Here is a 19,059-nt window from a genome sequence, read left to right as displayed (position 1 = left end):
TTGTGATATCTCCTCTTGTAGCAAACACAGACAGCTCAAAGTTTCACAGAATGTGTTGAAGACGAAGACCCACAAATGTGATGTGAAATGGATTTTCTCCAATGTTGCATTTAAGAGAAAACAGCAAATGCTCATTTTAGGCCAAAATGCATTGAAACCAATGGAAACAACAAAAGCACATACTTTGTGATATCTCCTCTTGTAGCAAACACAGACAGCTCAAGATTTCACAGAATGTGTTGAAGACCAAGACCCACAAATGTGATATGAAATGGTTTTTCTCCCATGTTTCATTTAAGAGAAAACAGCAAATGCTCGTTTTAGGCCAAAATGCATTGAAACCAATGGAAATAGCAAAAGTGCATACTTTGTGATATCTCCTCTTGTAGCAAACACAGACAGCTCAAGATTTCACAGAATGTGTTGAAGACCAAGACCCACAAATGTGATGTGAAATTATTTTTCTCCCATGTTGCATTTAAGAGAAAACAGCAAATGCTCGTTTTAGGCCAAAATGCAATGAAACCAGTGGAAACAACAAAAGTGCATACTTTGTGATATCTCCTCTTGTAGCAAACACAGACAGCTCAAAGTTTCACAGAATGTGTTGAAGACCAATGCCCACAAATGTGATGTGAAATGGTTTTTCTCCCATGTTGCATTTAAGAGAAAACAACAAATGCTGGTTTTAGGCCAAAATGCATTGAAACCAAAGGAAACAACAAAAGTGCATACTTTGCGAAATCTACTCTTGTAGCAAGCACAGACAGCTCAAAATTTCACAGAATGTGTTGAAAACCAAGACCCACAAATGTGATGTGAAATGGTTTTTCTCCCATGTTTCATTTAAGAGAAAACAGCAAATGCTCGTTTTAGGCCAAAATGCATTGAAACCAATGGAAATAGCAAAAGTGCATACTTTGTGATATCTCCTCTTGTAGCAAACACAGACAGCTCAAAGTTTCACAGAATGTGTTGAAGACGAAGACCCACAAATGTGATGTGAAATGGATTTTCTCCAATGTTGCATTTAAGAGAAAACAGCAAATGCTCATTTTAGGCCAAAATGCATTGAAACCAATGGAAACAACAAAAGCACATACTTTGTGATATCTCCTCTTGTAGCAAACACAGACAGCTCAAGATTTCACAGAATGTGTTGAAGACCAAGACCCACAAATGTGATATGAAATGGTTTTTCTCCCATGTTTCATTTAAGAGAAAACAGAAAATGCTCATTTTAGGCCAAAAAGCATTTAAACCAATGGAAACAACAAAAGTGCATACTTTGCAAAATCTCCTCTTGTAGCAAGCACAGACAGCTCAAAATTTCACAGAATGTGTTGAAGACCAAGACCGACAAATGTGATGTGAAATGGTTTTTCTCCCATGTTGCGTTTAAGAGAAAACAGAAAATGCTCGTTTTAGGCCAACATGCATAGAAACCAATGGAACAACAAATGTGCATACTTTGTGATATCTCCTCTTGTAGCAAACACAGACAGCTCAAGATTTCACAGAATGTGTTGAAGACCAAGACCCACAAATGTGATGTGAAATTATTTTTCTCCCATGTTGCGTTTAAGAGAAAACAGCAAATGCTCGTTTTAGGCCAAAATGCAATGAAACCAGTGGAAACAACAAAAGTGCATACTTTGTGATATCTCCTCTTGTATCAAACACAGACAGCTCAAAGTTTCACAGAATGTGTTGAAGACCAATGCCCACAAATGTGATGTGAAATGGTTTTTCTCCCATGTTGCATTTAAGAGAAAACAACAAATGCTGGTTTTAGGCCAAAATGCATTGAAACCAAAGGAAACAACAAAAGTGCATACTTTGCGAAATCTACTCTTGTAGCAAGCACAGACAGCTCAAAATTTCACAGAATGTGTTGAAAACCAAGACCCACAAATGTGATGTGAAATGGTTTTTCTCCCATGTTGCGTTTAAGAGAAAACAGCAAATGCTCGTTTTAGGCCAAAATGCATTGAAACCAATGGAAACAACAAAAGTGCATACTTTGTGATATCTCCTTTTGTAGCAAACACAGACAGCTCAACATTTAACAGAATGTGTTGAAAACCATGGCCCACAAATGTGATGTAAAATGGATTTTCCCCATGTTGCATTTAAGAGAAAACAGCAAATGCTCATTTTAGGCCAAAATGCATTGAAACCAATGGAAACAACAAAAGCGCATACTTTGTGATATCTCCTCTTGTAGAACACACAGACAACTCAAAATTTCACAGAATGTGTTGAAGACCAATGCCCACAAATGTGATGTAAAATGGTTTTTCAGCCATGTTGCATTTAAGAGAAAACAGCAAATGCTTGTTTTAGGCCAAAATACATTGAAACCAATGGAAACAGCAGAAGCACTTTGTGATATTCTCCTCATGTAGCAAACACAGACAGCTCAAAATTGTACACAATGTGTTGAAGACCAATGCCCACAAACATGATGTGAAATGGTTTTTCCCCATGTTGCATTTAAGAGAAAACAGAAAATGCTCATTTTAGGCCAAAAAGCATTTAAACCAATGGAAACAACAAAAGTGCATACTTTGCAAAATCTCCTCTTGTAGCAAGCACAGACAGCTCAAAATTTCACAGAATGTGTTGAAGACCAAGACCGACAAATGTGATGTGAAATGGTTTTTCTCCCATGTTGCGTTTAAGAGAAAACAGAAAATGCTCGTTTTAGGCCAACATGCATAGAAACCAATGGAACAACAAATGTGCATACTTTGTGATATCTCCTCTTGTAGAAAATACAGACAGCTCAACATTTTACAGAATGTGTTGAAAACCAAGACCCACAAATGTGATGTAAAATGGATTTTCCCCATGTTTCATTTAAGAGAAAACAGCAAATGCTCGTTTTAGGCCAAAATGCATTGAAACCAATGGAAATAGCAAAAGTGCATACTTTGTGATATCTCCTCTTGTAGCAAACACAGACAGCTCAAAGTTTCACAGAATGTGTTGAAGACGAAGACCCACAAATGTGATGTGAAATGGATTTTCTCCAATGTTGCATTTAAGAGAAAACAGCAAATGCTCATTTTAGGCCAAAATGCATTGAAACCAATGGAAACAACAAAAGCACATACTTTGTGATATCTCCTCTTGTAGCAAACACAGACAGCTCAAGATTTCACAGAATGTGTTGAAGACCAAGACCCACAAATGTGATATGAAATGGTTTTTCTCCCATGTTTCATTTAAGAGAAAACAGCAAATGCTCGTTTTAGGCCAAAATGCATTGAAACCAATGGAAATAGCAAAAGTGCATACTTTGTGATATCTCCTCTTGTAGCAAACACAGACAGCTCAAGATTTCACAGAATGTGTTGAAGACCAAGACCCACAAATGTGATGTGAAATTATTTTTCTCCCATTTTGCGTTTAAGAGAAAACAGCAAATGCTCGTTTTAGGCCAAAATGCAATGAAACCAGTGGAAACAACAAAAGTGCATACTTTGTGATATCTCCTCTTGTAGCAAACACAGACAGCTCAAAGTTTCACAGAATGTGTTGAAGACCAATGCCCACAAATGTGATGTGAAATGGTTTTTCTCCCATGTTGCATTTAAGAGAAAACAACAAATGCTGGTTTTAGGCCAAAATGCATTGAAACCAAAGGAAACAACAAAAGTGCATACTTTGCGAAATCTACTCTTGTAGCAAGCACAGACAGCTCAAAATTTCACAGAATGTGTTGAAAACCAAGACCCACAAATGTGATGTGAAATGGTTTTTCTCCCATGTTGCGTTTAAGAGAAAACAGCAAATGCTCGTTTTAGGCCAAAATGCATTGAAACCAATGGAAACAACAAAAGCGCATACTTTGTGATATCTCCTTTTGTAGCAAACACAGACAGCTCAACATTTAACAGAATGTGTTGAAAACCATGGCCCACAAATGTGATGTAAAATGGATTTTCCCCATGTTGCATTTAAGAGAAAACAGCAAATGCTCATTTTAGGCCAAAATGCATTGAAACCAATGGAAACAACAAAAGCGCATACTTTGTGATATCTCCTCTTGTAGCAAACACAGACAACTCAAAATTTCACAGAATGTGTTGAAGACCAATGCCCACAAATGTGATGTAAAATGGTTTTTCACCCATGTTGCATTTAAGAGAAAACAGCAAATGCTTGTTTTAGGCCAAAATACATTGAAACCAATGGAAACAGCAGAAGCGCTTTGTGATATTCTCCTCATGTAGCAAACACAGACAGCTCAAAATTGTACACAATGTGTTGAAGACCAATGCCCACAAACATGATGTGAAATGGTTTTTCCCCATGTTGCATTTAAGAGAAAACAGAAAATGCTCATTTTAGGCCAAAAAGCATTTAAACCAATGGAAACAACAAAAGTGCATACTTTGCAAAATCTCCTCTTGTAGCAAGCACAGACAGCTCAAAATTTCACAGAATGTGTTGAAGACCAAGACCGACAAATGTGATGTGAAATGGTTTTTCTCCCATGTTGCATTTAAGAGAAAACAGAAAATGCTCGTTTTAGGCCAACATGCATAGAAACCAATGGAACAACAAATGTGCATACTTTGTGATATCTCCTCTTGTAGAAAATACAGACAGCTCAACATTTTCCAGAATGTGTTGAAAACCATGGCCCACAAATGTGATGTAAAATGTATTTTCCCCATGTTGCATTTAAGAGAAAACAGCAAATGCTCATTTTAGGCCAAAATGCATTGAAACCAATGGAAACAACAAAAGCACATACTTTGTGAGATCTCCTCTTGTAGCAAGCACAGACAGTTCAAAGCTTCACAGAATGCGTTGAAGACAATGCCCACAAATGTGATATGAAATGGTTTTTCTCCCATGTTGCGTTTAAGAGAAAACAGCAAATGCTCGTTTTAGGCCAAAATGCATTGAAACCAATGGAAACAACAAAAGTGCATACTTTGTGATATCTCCTCTTGTAGCAAACACGGACAGCTCAAGATTTCACAGAATGTGTTGAAGACCAAGACCCACAAATGTGATATGAAATGGTTTTTCTCCCATGTTTCATTTAAGAGAAAACAGCAAATGCTCATTTTAGGCCAAAATGCATTGAAACCAATTTGAAATAGCAAAAGTGCATACTTTGCGATATCTCCTCTTGTAGCAAACACAGACAGCTCAAAATTTCACAGAATGTGTTGAAGACGAAGACCCACAAATGTGATGTGAAATGGATTTTCTCCCATGTTGCATTTAAGAGAAAACAGCAAAAGTGCAAAAGTACATTTTAGGCCAAAATGCATTGAAACCAATGGTAACAACAAAAGTGCATACTTTGTGATATCTCCTCTTGTAGCAAACACAGACAGCTCAAAGTTTCACTGAATGTGTTGAAGACCAATGCCCACAAATGTGATGTGAAATTATTTTTCTCCCATGTTGCGTTTAAGAGAAAACAGCAAATGCTCGTTTTAGGACAAAATGCATTGAAACCAATGGAAACAACAAAAGTGCATACTTTGTGATATCTCCTCTTGTAGCAAACACAGACAGCTCAAAATTTCACAGAATGTGTTGAAAACCATGGCCCACAAATGTGATCTAAAATGGATTTTCCCCATGTTGCATTTAAGAGAAAACAGCAAATGCTCGTTTTAGGCCAAAATTCATTGAAACCAATAGAAACAACAAAAGCGCATACTTTGTGATATCTCCTCTTGTAGCAAGCACAGACAGCTCAAGATTTCACAGAATGTGTTGAAGACCAAGACAAACAAAAGTGATGTGAAATGGTTTTTCTCCCATGTTGCGTTTAAGAGAAAACAACAAATGCTGGTTTTAGGCCAAAATGCACTGAAACCAATGGAAACAACAAAAGTGCATACTTTGTGATATCTCCTCTTGTAGCAAACACAGACAACTAAAAATTTCACAGAATGTGTTGAAGACCAATGCCCACAAATGTGATGTGAAATGGATTTTCCCCATGTTGCGTTTAAGAGAAAACAGCAAATGCTCGTTTTAGGCCAAAAAGCATTGAAACCAATGGAAACAGCAGAGGCACTTTGTGATATTCTCCTCTTGTAGAAAATACAGACAGCTCAACATTTTACAGAATGTGTTGAAAACCATGGCCCACAAATGTGATGTAAAATGGATTTTCCCCATGTTGCATTTAAGAGAAAACAGCAAATGCTCATTTTAGGCCAAAATGCATTGAAACCAATGGAAACAACAAAAGCACATACTTTGTGATATCTCCTCTTGTAGCAAGCACAGACAGTTCAAAGCTTCACAGAATGCGTTTTAGACAATGCCCACAAATGTGATATGAAATGGTTTTTCTCCCATGTTGCGTTTAAGAGAAAACAGCAAATGCTCGTTTTAGGCCAAAATGCATTGAAACCAATGGAAACAACTAAAGTGCATACTTTGTGATATCTCCTCTTGTAGCAAACACAGACAGCTCAAAATTTCACTGAATGTGCTGAAGACCAATGCCCACAAATTTGATGTGAAATGGTTTTTCTCCCATGTTGCGTTTAAGAGAAAACAGCAAATGCTCGTTTTAGGCCAAAATGCATTGAAACGAATGGAAACAACAAAAGCGCATACTTTGTGAAATCTCTTCTTGTAGCAAATACAGACAGCTCAAGATTTCACAGAAAGTGTTGAAGACCAAGACCCACAAATGTGATGTGAAATGGTTTTTCTCCCTTCTTGCGTCTAAGAGAAAACAGCAAATGCTCGTTTTAGGCCAAAATGCATTGAAACCAATGGAAACAACAAAAGCGTATTCTTTGAGGTATCTCCTCTTGTAGCAAGCACAGACTGCTCAAAGTTTCACAGAAAGTGTTGAAGACCAAGACCCACAAATGTGATATGAAATGGTTTTTCTCCCATGTTTCGTTTAAGAGAAAACAGCAAATGCTCGTTTTAGGCCAAAATGCATTGAAACCAATGGAAATAGCAAAAGTGCATACTTTGTGATATCTCCTCTTGTAGCAAACACAGACAGCTCAAAGTTTCACAGAATGTGTTGAAGACGAAGACCCACAAATGTGATGTGAAATGGATTTTCTCCAATGTTGCATTTAAGAGAAAACAGCAAATGCTCATTTTAGGCCAAAATGCATTGAAACCAATGGAAACAACAAAAGCACATACTTTGTGATATCTCCTCTTGTAGCAAGCACAGACAGTTCAAAGCTTCACAGAATGCGTTGAAGACAATGCCCACAAATGTGATATGAAATGGTTTTTCTCCCATGTTGCGTTTAAGAGAAAACAGCAAATGCTCGTTTTAGGCCAAAATGCATTGAAACCAATGGAAAACAACAAAAGCGCTTACTTTGTGATATCTCCTCTTGTAGCAAACACAGACAGCTCAAAATTTCACTGAATGTGCTGAAGACCAATCCCCACAAATTTGATGTGAAATGGTTTTTCTCCCATGTTGCGTTTAAGAGAAAACAGCAAATGCTCGTTTTAGGCCAAAATGCATTGAAACCAATGGAAACAACAAAAGCGTATTCTTTGAGATATCTCCTCTTGTAGCAAACACAGACTGTTCAAAGTTTCACAGAATGTGTCCAATGCCCACAAATGTGATGAGAAATGATTTTTCTCCGATGTTGCATTTAAGAGAAAACAGCAAATGCTCGTTTTAGGCCAAAATGCATTGAAACCAATGGAAACAACAAAAGGGCATACTTTGTGATATCTCCTCTTGTAGCAAACACAGACAGCTCAAAATTTCACAGAAAGTGTTGAAAACCATGGCCCACAAATGTGATCTAAAATTGGATTTTCCCCATGTTGCGTTTAAGAGAAAACATCAAATGCTCGTTTTAGGCCAAAATGCATTGAAACCAATAGAAACAACAAAAGTGCATACTTTGTGATATCTCCTCTTGTAGCAAACACGGACAGCTCAAGCTTTCACAGAATGTGTTGAAGATCAAGACCCACAAATGTGATGTGAAATGGTTTTTCTCCCATGTTGCGTTTAAGAGAAAACAGCAAATGCTCGTTTTAGGCCAAAATGCATTGAAACCAATGGAAACAACAAAAGTGCATACTTTGTGATATCTCCTCTTGTAGCAAACACAGACAGCTCAAAATTTCACTGAATGTGCTGAAGACCAGTGCCCACAAATTTGATGTGAAATGGTTTTTCTCCCATGTTTCATTTAAGAGAAAACAGCAAATGCTCGTTTTAGGCCAAAATGCATTGAAACGAATGGAAACAACAAAAGCGCATACTTTGTGATATCTCCTCTTGTAGCAAATACAGACAGCTCAAGATTTCACAGAAAGTGTTGAAGACCAAGACCCACAAATGTGATGTGAAATGGTTTTTCTCCCTTCTTGCGTGTAAGAGAAAACAGCAAATGCTCGTTTTATGCCAAAATGCATTGAAACCAATGGAAACAACAAAAGCGCATTCTTTGAGATATCTCCTCTTGTAGCAAACACAGACTGCTCAAAGTTTCACAGAATGTGTTGAAGACCAATGCCCACAAATGTGATGTGAAATGATTTTTCTCCGATGTTGCGTTTAAGAGAAAACAGCAAATGCTCGTTTTAGGCCAAAATGCATTGAAACCAATGGAAACAACAAAAGTGCATACTTTGTGATATCTCCTCTTGTAGCAAACACAGACAGCTCAAAATTTCACAGAATGTGTTGAAAACCATGGCCCACAAACGTGATCTAAAATGGATTTTCCCCATGTTGCATTTAAGAGAAAACAGCAAATGCTCGTTTTAGGCCAAATTTCATTGAAACCAATAGAAACAACAAAAGTGCATACTTTGTGATATCTCCTCTTGTAGCAAACACAAACAGCTCAAGATTTCACAGAATGTGTTGAAGACCAAGACAAACAAATGTGATGTGAAATGGTTTTTCTCCCATGTTGCGTTTAAGAGAAAACAACAAATGCTGGTTTTAGGCCAAAATGCATTGAAACCAATGGAAACAACAAAAGTGCATACTTTGCGAAATCTTCTCTTGTAGCAAGCACAGACAGCTCAAAATTTCACAGAATGTGTTGAAGACCAAGACCCACAAATGTGATGTGAAATGGTTTTTCTCCCATGTTGCATTTAAGAGAAAACAGCAAATGCTCGTTTTAGGCCAAAATGCATTGAAACGAATGGAAACATCAAAAGCGCATACTTTGTGATATCTTCTATTGTAGCAAACACAGACAGCTCAACATTTCACTGAATGTGTTGAAAACCATGGCCCACAAATGTGATGTAAAATGGAATTTCCCATGTTGCATTTAAGAGAAAACAGCAAATGCTCGTTTTAGGCCAAAATGCATTGAAACCAATAGAAACAACAAAAGTGCATACTTTGTGATATCTCCTCTTGTAGCAAACACGGACAGCTCAAGATTTCACAGAATGTGTTGAAGATCAAGACCCACAAATGTGATGTGAAATGGTTTTTCTCCCATGTTGCGTTTAAGAGAAAACAACAAATGCTTGTTTTAGGCCAAAATACTTTGAAACCAATGGAAACAGCAGAGGCGCTTTGTGATATTCTCCTCTTGTAGAAAATACAGACAGCTCAACATTTTACAGAATGTGTTGAAAACCATGGCCCACAAAAGTGATGTAAAATGGATTTTCCCCATGTTGCATTTAAGAGAAAACAGCAAATGCTCATTTTAGGCCAAAATGCATTGAAACCAATGGAAACAACAAAAGCACATACTTTGTGATCTCTCCTCTTGTAGCAAGCACAGACAGTTCAAAGCTTCACAGAATGCGTTGAAGACAGTGCCCACAAATGTGATATGAAATGGTTTTTCTCCCATGTTGCGTTTAAGAGAAAACAGCAAATGCTCGTTTTAGGCCAAAATGCATTGAAACCAATGGAAACAACTAAAGTGCATACTTTGTGATATCTCCTCTTGTAGCAAACACAGACAGCTCAAAATTTCACTGAATGTGCTGAAGACCAATGCCCACAAATTTGATGTGAAATGGTTTTTCTCCCATGTTGCGTTTAAGAGAAAACAGCAAATGCTCGTTTTAGGCCAAAATGCATTGAAACGAATGGAAACAACAAAAGCGCATACTTTGTGAAATCTCTTCTTGTAGCAAATACAGACAGCTCAAGATTTCACAGAAAGTGTTGAAGACCAAGACCCACAAATGTGATGTGAAATGGTTTTTCTCCCTTCTTGCGTGTAAGAGAAAACATCAAATGCTCGTTTTAGGCCAAAATGCATTGATACCAATGGAATCAACAAAAGCGTATTCTTTGAGATATCTCCTCTTGTAGCAAACACAGACTGCTCAAAGTTTCACAGAATGTGTTGAAGACCAATGCCCACAAATGTGATGAGAAATGATTTTTCTCCGATGTTGCGTTTAAGAGAAAACAGCAAATGCTCGTTTTAGGCCAAAATGCAATGAAACCAGTGGAAACAACAAAAGTGCATACTTTGTGATATCTCCTCTTGTAGCAAACACAGACAGCTCAAAGTTTCACAGAATGTGTTGAAGACCAATGCCCACAAATGTGATGTGAAATGGTTTTTCTCCCATGTTGCATTTAAGAGAAAACAACAAATGCTGGTTTTAGGCCAAAATGCATTGAAACCAAAGGAAACAACAAAAGTGCATACTTTGCGAAATCTACTCTTGTAGCAAGCACAGACAGCTCAAAATTTCACAGAATGTGTTGAAAACCAAGACCCACAAATGTGATGTGAAATGGTTTTTCTCCCATGTTGCGTTTAAGAGAAAACAGCAAATGCTCGTTTTAGGCCAAAATGCATTGAAACCAATGGAAACAACAAAAGCGCATACTTTGTGATATCTCCTTTTGTAGCAAACACAGACAGCTCAACATTTAACAGAATGTGTTGAAAACCATGGCCCACAAATGTGATGTAAAATGGATTTTCCCCATGTTGCATTTAAGAGAAAACAGCAAATGCTCATTTTAGGCCAAAATGCATTGAAACCAATGGAAACAACAAAAGCGCATACTTTGTGATATCTCCTCTTGTAGCAAACACAGACAACTCAAAATTTCACAGAATGTGTTGAAGACCAATGCCCACAAATGTGATGTAAAATGGTTTTTCACCCATGTTGCATTTAAGAGAAAACAGCAAATGCTTGTTTTAGGCCAAAATACATTGAAACCAATGGAAACAGCAGAAGCGCTTTGTGATATTCTCCTCATGTAGCAAACACAGACAGCTCAAAATTGTACACAATGTGTTGAAGACCAATGCCCACAAACATGATGTGAAATGGTTTTTCCCCATGTTGCATTTAAGAGAAAACAGAAAATGCTCATTTTAGGCCAAAAAGCATTTAAACCAATGGAAACAACAAAAGTGCATACTTTGCAAAATCTCCTCTTGTAGCAAGCACAGACAGCTCAAAATTTCACAGAATGTGTTGAAGACCAAGACCGACAAATGTGATGTGAAATGGTTTTTCTCCCATGTTGCATTTAAGAGAAAACAGAAAATGCTCGTTTTAGGCCAACATGCATAGAAACCAATGGAACAACAAATGTGCATACTTTGTGATATCTCCTCTTGTAGAAAATACAGACAGCTCAACATTTTACAGAATGTGTTGAAAACCATGGCCCACAAATGTGATGTAAAATGTATTTTCCCCATGTTGCATTTAAGAGAAAACAGCAAATGCTCATTTTAGGCCAAAATGCATTGAAACCAATGGAAACAACAAAAGCACATACTTTGTGAGATCTCCTCTTGTAGCAAGCACAGACAGTTCAAAGCTTCACAGAATGCGTTGAAGACAATGCCCACAAATGTGATATGAAATGGTTTTTCTCCCATGTTGCGTTTAAGAGAAAACAGCAAATGCTCGTTTTAGGCCAAAATGCATTGAAACCAATGGAAACAACAAAAGTGCATACTTTGTGATATCTCCTCTTGTAGCAAACACGGACAGCTCAAGATTTCACAGAATGTGTTGAAGACCAAGACCCACAAATGTGATATGAAATGGTTTTTCTCCCATGTTTCATTTAAGAGAAAACAGCAAATGCTCATTTTAGGCCAAAATGCATTGAAACCAATTTGAAATAGCAAAAGTGCATACTTTGCGATATCTCCTCTTGTAGCAAACACAGACAGCTCAAAATTTCACAGAATGTGTTGAAGACGAAGACCCACAAATGTGATGTGAAATGGATTTTCTCCCATGTTGCATTTAAGAGAAAACAGCAAAAGTGCAAAAGTACATTTTAGGCCAAAATGCATTGAAACCAATGGTAACAACAAAAGTGCATACTTTGTGATATCTCCTCTTGTAGCAAACACAGACAGCTCAAAGTTTCACTGAATGTGTTGAAGACCAATGCCCACAAATGTGATGTGAAATTATTTTTCTCCCATGTTGCGTTTAAGAGAAAACAGCAAATGCTCGTTTTAGGACAAAATGCATTGAAACCAATGGAAACAACAAAAGTGCATACTTTGTGATATCTCCTCTTGTAGCAAACACAGACAGCTCAAAATTTCACAGAATGTGTTGAAAACCATGGCCCACAAATGTGATCTAAAATGGATTTTCCCCATGTTGCATTTAAGAGAAAACAGCAAATGCTCGTTTTAGGCCAAAATTCATTGAAACCAATAGAAACAACAAAAGCGCATACTTTGTGATATCTCCTCTTGTAGCAAGCACAGACAGCTCAAGATTTCACAGAATGTGTTGAAGACCAAGACAAACAAAAGTGATGTGAAATGGTTTTTCTCCCATGTTGCGTTTAAGAGAAAACAACAAATGCTGGTTTTAGGCCAAAATGCACTGAAACCAATGGAAACAACAAAAGTGCATACTTTGTGATATCTCCTCTTGTAGCAAACACAGACAACTAAAAATTTCACAGAATGTGTTGAAGACCAATGCCCACAAATGTGATGTGAAATGGATTTTCCCCATGTTGCGTTTAAGAGAAAACAGCAAATGCTCGTTTTAGGCCAAAAAGCATTGAAACCAATGGAAACAGCAGAGGCACTTTGTGATATTCTCCTCTTGTAGAAAATACAGACAGCTCAACATTTTACAGAATGTGTTGAAAACCATGGCCCACAAATATGATGTAAAATGGATTTTCCCCATGTTGCATTTAAGAGAAAACAGCAAATGCTCATTTTAGGCCAAAATGCATTGAAACCAATGGAAACAACAAAAGCACATACTTTGTGATATCTCCTCTTGTAGCAAGCACAGACAGTTCAAAGCTTCACAGAATGCGTTTTAGACAATGCCCACAAATGTGATATGAAATGGTTTTTCTCCCATGTTGCGTTTAAGAGAAAACAGCAAATGCTCGTTTTAGGCCAAAATGCATTGAAACCAATGGAAACAACTAAAGTGCATACTTTGTGATATCTCCTCTTGTAGCAAACACAGACAGCTCAAAATTTCACTGAATGTGCTGAAGACCAATGCCCACAAATTTGATGTGAAATGGTTTTTCTCCCATGTTGCGTTTAAGAGAAAACAGCAAATGCTCGTTTTAGGCCAAAATGCATTGAAACGAATGGAAACAACAAAAGCGCATACTTTGTGAAATCTCTTCTTGTAGCAAATACAGACAGCTCAAGATTTCACAGAAAGTGTTGAAGACCAAGACCCACAAATGTGATGTGAAATGGTTTTTCTCCCTTCTTGCGTCTAAGAGAAAACAGCAAATGCTCGTTTTAGGCCAAAATGCATTGAAACCAATGGAAACAACAAAAGCGTATTCTTTGAGGTATCTCCTCTTGTAGCAAGCACAGACTGCTCAAAGTTTCACAGAAAGTGTTGAAGACCAAGACCCACAAATGTGATATGAAATGGTTTTTCTCCCATGTTTCGTTTAAGAGAAAACAGCAAATGCTCGTTTTAGGCCAAAATGCATTGAAACCAATGGAAATAGCAAAAGTGCATACTTTGTGATATCTCCTCTTGTAGCAAACACAGACAGCTCAAAGTTTCACAGAATGTGTTGAAGACGAAGACCCACAAATGTGATGTGAAATGGATTTTCTCCAATGTTGCATTTAAGAGAAAACAGCAAATGCTCATTTTAGGCCAAAATGCATTGAAACCAATGGAAACAACAAAAGCACATACTTTGTGATATCTCCTCTTGTAGCAAGCACAGACAGTTCAAAGCTTCACAGAATGCGTTGAAGACAATGCCCACAAATGTGATATGAAATGGTTTTTCTCCCATGTTGCGTTTAAGAGAAAACAGCAAATGCTCGTTTTAGGCCAAAATGCATTGAAACCAATGGAAAACAACAAAAGCGCTTACTTTGTGATATCTCCTCTTGTAGCAAACACAGACAGCTCAAAATTTCACTGAATGTGCTGAAGACCAATCCCCACAAATTTGATGTGAAATGGTTTTTCTCCCATGTTGCGTTTAAGAGAAAACAGCAAATGCTCGTTTTAGGCCAAAATGCATTGAAACCAATGGAAACAACAAAAGCGTATTCTTTGAGATATCTCCTCTTGTAGCAAACACAGACTGTTCAAAGTTTCACAGAATGTGTCCAATGCCCACAAATGTGATGAGAAATGATTTTTCTCCGATGTTGCATTTAAGAGAAAACAGCAAATGCTCGTTTTAGGCCAAAATGCATTGAAACCAATGGAAACAACAAAAGCGCATACTTTGTGATATCTCCTCTTGTAGCAAATACAGACAGCTCAAGATTTCACAGAAAGTGTTGAAGACCAAGACCCACAAATGTGATGTGAAATGGTTTTTCTCCCTTCTTGCGTGTAAGAGAAAACAGCAAATGCTCGTTTTATGCCAAAATGCATTGAAACCAATGGAAACAACAAAAGCGCATTCTTTGAGATATCTCCTCTTGTAGCAAACACAGACTGCTCAAAGTTTCACAGAATGTGTTGAAGACCAATGCCCACAAATGTGATGTGAAATGATTTTTCTCCGATGTTGCGTTTAAGAGAAAACAGCAAATGCTCGTTTTAGGCCAAAATGCATTGAAACCAATGGAAACAACAAAAGTGCATACTTTGTGATATCTCCTCTTGTAGCAAACACAGACAGCTCAAAATTTCACAGAATGTGTTGAAAACCATGGCCCACAAACGTGATCTAAAATGGATTTTCCCCATGTTGCATTTAAGAGAAAACAGCAAATGCTCGTTTTAGGCCAAATTTCATTGAAACCAATAGAAACAACAAAAGTGCATACTTTGTGATATCTCCTCTTGTAGCAAACACAAACAGCTCAAGATTTCACAGAATGTGTTGAAGACCAAGACAAACAAATGTGATGTGAAATGGTTTTTCTCCCATGTTGCGTTTAAGAGAAAACAACAAATGCTGGTTTTAGGCCAAAATGCATTGAAACCAATGGAAACAACAAAAGTGCATACTTTGCGAAATCTACTCTTGTAGCAAGCACAGACAGCTCAAAATTTCACAGAATGTGTTGAAGACCAAGACCCACAAATGTGATGTGAAATGGTTTTTCTCCCATGTTGCATTTAAGAGAAAACAGCAAATGCTCGTTTTAGGCCAAAATGCATTGAAACGAATGGAAACATCAAAAGCGCATACTTTGTGATATCTTCTATTGTAGCAAACACAGACAGCTCAACATTTCACTGAATGTGTTGAAAACCATGGCCCACAAATGTGATGTAAAATGGAATTTCCCATGTTGCATTTAAGAGAAAACAGCAAATACTCGTTTTAGGCCAAAATGCATTGAAACCAATAGAAACAACAAAAGTGCATACTTTGTGATATCTCCTCTTGTAGCAAACACGGACAGCTCAAGATTTCACAGAATGTGTTGAAGATCAAGACCCACAAATGTGATGTGAAATGGTTTTTCTCCCATGTTGCGTTTAAGAGAAAACAACAAATGCTTGTTTTAGGCCAAAATACTTTGAAACCAATGGAAACAGCAGAGGCGCTTTGTGATATTCTCCTCTTGTAGAAAATACAGACAGCTCAACATTTTACAGAATGTGTTGAAAACCATGGCCCACAAATGTGATGTAAAATGGATTTTCCCCATGTTGCATTTAAGAGAAAACAGCAAATGCTCATTTTAGGCCAAAATGCATTGAAACCAATGGAAACAACAAAAGCACATACTTTGTGATCTCTCCTCTTGTAGCAAGCACAGACAGTTCAAAGCTTCACAGAATGCGTTTAAGACAGTGCCCACAAATGTGATATGAAATGGTTTTTCTCCCATGTTGCGTTTAAGAGAAAACAGCAAATGCTCGTTTTAGGCCAAAATGCATTGAAACCAATGGAAACAACTAAAGTGCATACTTTGTGATATCTCCTCTTGTAGCAAACACAGACAGCTCAAAATTTCACTGAATGTGCTGAAGACCAATGCCCACAAATTTGATGTGAAATGGTTTTTCTCCCATGTTGCGTTTAAGAGAAAACAGCAAATGCTCGTTTTAGGCCAAAATGCATTGAAACGAATGGAAACAACAAAAGCGCATACTTTGTGAAATCTCTTCTTGTAGCAAATACAGACAGCTCAAGATTTCACAGAAAGTGTTGAAGACCAAGACCCACAAATGTGATGTGAAATGGTTTTTCTCCCTTCTTGCGTGTAAGAGAAAACATCAAATGCTCGTTTTAGGCCAAAATGCATTGAAACCAATGGAATCAACAAAAGCGTATTCTTTGAGATATCTCCTCTTGTAGCAAACACAGACTGCTCAAAGTTTCACAGAATGTGTTGAAGACCAATGCCCACAAATGTGATGAGAAATGATTTTTCTCCGATGTTGCGTTTAAGAGAAAACAGCAAATGCTCGTTTTAGGCAAAAATGCATTGAAACCAATGGAAACAACAAAAGTGCATACTTTGTGATATCTCCTCTTGTAGCAAACACAGACAGCTCAAAATTTCACAGAATGTGTTGAAAACCATGGCCCACAAATGTGATCTAAAATGAATTTTCCCCATGTTGCATTTAAGAGAAAACAGCAAATGCTCGTTTTAGGCCAAAATATATTGAAACCAATTGAAACAACAAAAGCGCATACTTTGTGATATCTCCTCTTGTAGCAAATACATACAGCTCAAGATTTCACAGAAAGTGTTGAAGACCAAGACCCACAAATGTGATATGAAATGGTTTTTCTCCCATGTTTCGTTTAAGAGAAAACAGCAAATGCTCGTTTTAGGCCAAAATGCATTGAAACCAATGGAAACAACAAAAGTGCATACTTTGTGATATTTCCTCTTGTAGCAAACACAGACAGCTCAAAGTTTCACAGAATGTGTTGAAGACCAATGCCCACAAATGTGATGTGAAATGGTTTTTCTCCCATGTTGCGTTTAAGAGAAAACAGCAAATGCTCGTTTTTGGCCAAAATGCATTGAAACCAATAGAAACAACAAAAGTGCATACTTTGTGATATCTCCTCTTATATCAAATACAGACAGCTCAAAATTTCACAGAAAGTGTTGAAGACCAAGACCCACAAATGTGATATGAAATGGTTTTTCTCCCATGTTTCATTTAAGAGAAAACAGCAAATGCTCGTTTTAGGCCAAAATGCATTGAAACCAAAGGAAATAACAAAAGTGCATACTTTGCGATATCTCCTCTTGTAGCAAACACAGACAGCTCAAAATTTCACAGAATGTGTTGAAGACGAAGACCCACAAATGTGATTTGAAATAGATTTTCTACCATGTTGCATTTAAGAGAAAACAGCAAAAGCTCATTTTAGGCCAAAATGCATTGAAACCAATGGTAACAACAAAAGTGCATACTTTGTGATATCTCCTCTTGTAGCAAACACAGACAGCTCAAAGTTTCAAAGAATGTGTTGAAGACCAATGCCCACAAATGTGATGTGAAATTATTTTTCTCCCATGTTGCGTTTAAGAGAAAACAGCAAATGCTCGTTTTAGGCCAAAATGCATTGAAACCAATGGAAACAACAAAAGCGTATTCTTTGAGATATCTCCTCATGTAGCAAACACAGACAGCTCAAAATTTCACTGAATGTGCTGAAGACCAATCCCCACAAATTTGATGTGAAATGGTTTTTCTTCCATGTTGCGTTTAAGAGAAAACAGCAAATGCTTGTTTTAGGCCAAAATTCATTGAAACGAATGGAAACAAAAGCGCATACTTTGTGATATCTCTTCTTGTAGCAAATACAGACAGCTCAAGATTTCACAGAAAGTGTTGAAGACCATGACCCACAAATGTGATGTGAAATGGTTTTTCTCCCTTCTTGCATGTAAGAGAAAACAGCAAATGCTCGTTTTAGGCCAAAATACATTGAAACCAATGGAAACAACAAAAGCGTATTCTTTGTGATATCTCCTCTTGTAGCAAACACAGACTGCTCAAAGTTTCACAGAATGTGACCAATGCCCACAAATGTGATGAGAAATGATTTTTCTCCAATGTTGCATTTAAGAGAAAACAGCAAATGCTCGTTTTAGGCCAAAATGCATTGAAACCAATGGAAACAACAAAAGTGCATACTTTGTGATATCTCTTCTTGTAGCAAACACAGACAGTTCAAATTTTCACAGAATGTGTTGAAAACCATGGCCCACAAATGTGATCTAAAATGGATTTTCCCCATGTTGCATTTAAGAGAAAACAGCAAATGCTCGTTTTAGGCCAAAATTCATTTAAACCAATAGAAACAAAAAAAGTGCATACTTTGTGATATCTCCTCTTGTAGCAAACACAGACAGCTCAAGATTTCACAGAATGTGTTGAAGACCAAGACAAACAAATGTTATGTGAAATGGTTTTTCTCCCATGTTGCGTTTAAGAGAAAACAACAAATGCTGGTTTTAGGCCAAAATGCACTGAAACCAATGGAAACAACAAAAGTGCATACTTTGTGATATCTCCTCTTGTAGCAAACACAGACAGCTCAAAATTTCACTGAATGTGCTGAAGACCAATGCCCACAAATTTGATGTGAAATGGTTTTTCTCCCATGTTTCGTTTAAGAGAAAACAGCAAATGCTCGTTTTAGGCCAAAATGCATTGAAACAAATGGAA

This window comes from Taudactylus pleione, unplaced genomic scaffold, assembly GCF_031769625.1.
Source record: "Taudactylus pleione unplaced genomic scaffold, aTauple2 ptg000977l, whole genome shotgun sequence".
NCBI classification, from domain to species: Eukaryota; Metazoa; Chordata; class Amphibia; order Anura; family Myobatrachidae; genus Taudactylus; species Taudactylus pleione.
The sequence above is the reverse complement of the archived record's forward strand: the minus strand, read 5'-3'. Positions refer to the sequence as shown.